Genomic DNA, 2,743 nt, shown 5'->3' on the forward strand with positions numbered 1-2,743 from the left:
CTTAATGACAGTGGAAATCGGACCGCCACGCCATGCCATGAATTACGAGGTATGTTGTACAGGAGGGGAGTACTTTATAGGATTTATATTGGTTGTTCTCTGCTTTTAGACTCATTTTTCAGCTTTTAAATTTTGGGTTTTTGATGCATGTGGTTGATGTGAAGATGGGTTGTTTCTTCAATTGATACATGCCTGTCTCTTTCAGCCTGCATGTGGCTTCCTCTTTGATCCTGCCTGATTGCCTTCCTACTTTACCATCAATACAGGTGGCATTGTTCTTGCATTGTAAGCATGGGGCTTCCATTTGTCAAAGAAAGTAAAAATGTTCGCTATTCCCTTAGCATGAAATTTTTCACTTAGTAATGTAAGATAAGGACCGGCCATGGTAGCCAAGCGGGGTAAGGCATGAACTGTCTTCCCTCGCATGGAAACCGGAATTGTGGGTTGGAATCCCACTGATGGTATAGAAGTTTAGTTTGTGTGTATGCATTTATCTGTGTTTGTGTACAGGTAGAGGCCTTTCGACGAGCTGATCACCTGCCCAAGTAGTCCTACCGAATGCGTAAGATCTGGGAAAATCGAAGTGAACGAAGAAGGTGATGGGGGTAGGCCTAGGCTCTCTGCGGCTTTAGTGGGATCGAAAAAGATGATGTAAGATAACGAAATGTGATGTAGATGATTTCATTTGTCACTGAATTTGATGACTTTCATATAGTGTTTGACTTGCATATTTGATTAACCATGTTCTCTCTCTCTCTCTCTCTCTCTCTCTCAATTCAGGTAATCAGTATTTGTCATTCTTAAGTTTCTGTTGATCGTCAAGATATATTTCTGTGAAGCAAGTGAATTTCTTCTCTTACAGGCCATATTCTGGAGACTAAGATATCGTGGGAAGTTGCTGATGATGGTAGCCCTGTGTCACCAGCAATAGAAATCAGCGGCAATGTGACAAGTCAAACTGAATGAGGAGGGAAACATCAATGGAATGTGGTGAAGAGTGTTGTTGAGAATTATTCAGCTACTGGGTATGTTACAGAGACATAATGGGTCCTGGTGTTGGTGGAAATCATACCGCCACACCATACCACCATTTACAAGGTGACGTACATGAGGAATCCCTTCTGCGTGAGTTATGTTAGTAGTTGTGTGCACGTGTTACGTGTTGAATTTTTGTTAACATATCTTAGTTATGTCAATGGTATCTTTCTTCAAGCGAGAGTCGCCTGATGAGTCTCAGATATCTGCATGTGCTTGCCTTAGTCTCGATGGCTGTCTGCATGCTTATTGTTCAGTATGTATTAACCTGCTTTTTTATTCTTCTTGTTTCCTGCCTGTCTCAGCCCACCTTCTAGCTGGTATAGTTCTTAACTAGAATGCATGCGGCTTCCATTGGCATGAGGAAGAAGGAAAGACACAGTATTGACTTAACATGAATTCTTTCAGTTATGATGTGACATATAAGAAAATGTGATCATATTTTTTCAATTGTTTGAATTACATATTTAACTTTAACTGTTATCTGTTATAATTAAGATAATGAAGTATTTGTAATTATGATGTCCTAGTGGAGATTCATCTTATATTTCTAGGAAGTGAGATCTTAATTTTTTTTTCTTCAGGTAAAATTTTGGAGAATTAGAAAACCTCCAAGGAGTTTGCTGCTGTGGATGCTTTTCGACACCCTTTTATGAACTGAGTTGCAATGAAACAGATCTGACAATGAAGATGCAAAAGCTTCAGTGATGTGTAGTGTTGAAGAGATTTGAGAGGAATGGATCTACTACTAGTGAAGTTGCATAGAAAAAGTTTGTCTTAATGACAGTGGAAATGGGACCTCCACTCCATGCCATGAATTACGAGGTATATTGTACAGCAGGAGAGTACTTTATAGGGTTTATATTGATTGTTCTCTGCTTTTAGACTCATTTTTCAGCGTTTAAATTTTGGGTTTTTGATGCATGTGGTTGATGTGAAGATGGGTTGTTTCTTCAATTGATACATGCCTGTCTCTTTCAGCCTGCATGTGGCTTCTTCTTGATCCTGCCTGATTGCCTTCCTACTTTGCCATCCATACAGGTGGCCTTATTCTTGCATTCTAAGCATGGGGCTTCCATTTGTCAAAGAAATTAAAAATGTTCACTATTCCTTAGCATGAAATTTTTCATGCAGTAGTGTATGATGATGACCGGCTATGGTAGCGAAGCGGTGTAAGGCATGAACTGTCTTCCCTCGCCTGGAAACCAGAATTGTGGGTTGGAATCCCACTGATGGTATAGAAGTTTAGTTTGTGTGTGTTAATTTATCTGTTTTTGTGTTCAGGTAGAGGCCTTTCGACGAGCTGATCACCCGACCAAGGATTCCTACCGTATGTGTAAGATCGAGGAAAATCGAAGTGAACGGCGAAGGTTACGGGGGTAGGCCTAGGCCCTCTGCGGCTGTAGTGGGAACGAAAAATATGAAGTAAGATAAGGACATTAGATGTAGTTGATTTCATTTGTAATTGAATTTGATGACTGTTATACACGTATTTGAATTTTGAATCAGGGTTTAGATTTTTGTGATTTTTGTTTAGATTTTCTACTGTCCTCGCTATGTTATTACCCCCATTTTCATCGGAGCTACTGTCTCTTTTACCGTCTCTGGCCACAATTCTTTGTTCCCCCCTATCAATACTGCTCTCTCAATCACTATAACTAAGCATCTCACAAAGCAGGTCAGCTGGCTCATCGGAGAAAAATTTGTT

At 40.0% G+C, this 2,743-nt stretch overlaps 1 long non-coding RNA gene across 1 annotated transcript; it reads left to right on the forward strand.

Moving 5' to 3' along the window:
* The first annotated feature begins 728 nt into the window (after nucleotides 1-728).
* LOC111873715 lies at nucleotides 729-2,362 on the forward strand. The gene is made up of 3 exons (XR_002844418.2): nucleotides 729-1,098; nucleotides 1,620-1,860; nucleotides 2,320-2,362. It is a non-coding gene; the product is annotated as an uncharacterized LOC111873715 (long non-coding RNA).
* Nucleotides 2,363-2,743: the final 381 nt, after the last annotated feature.

Source organism: Cryptotermes secundus, unplaced genomic scaffold (genome assembly GCF_002891405.2).
Source record: "Cryptotermes secundus unplaced genomic scaffold, Csec_1.0 scaffold4440, whole genome shotgun sequence".
In the NCBI taxonomy this organism is placed as follows: Eukaryota; Metazoa; Arthropoda; class Insecta; order Blattodea; family Kalotermitidae; genus Cryptotermes; species Cryptotermes secundus.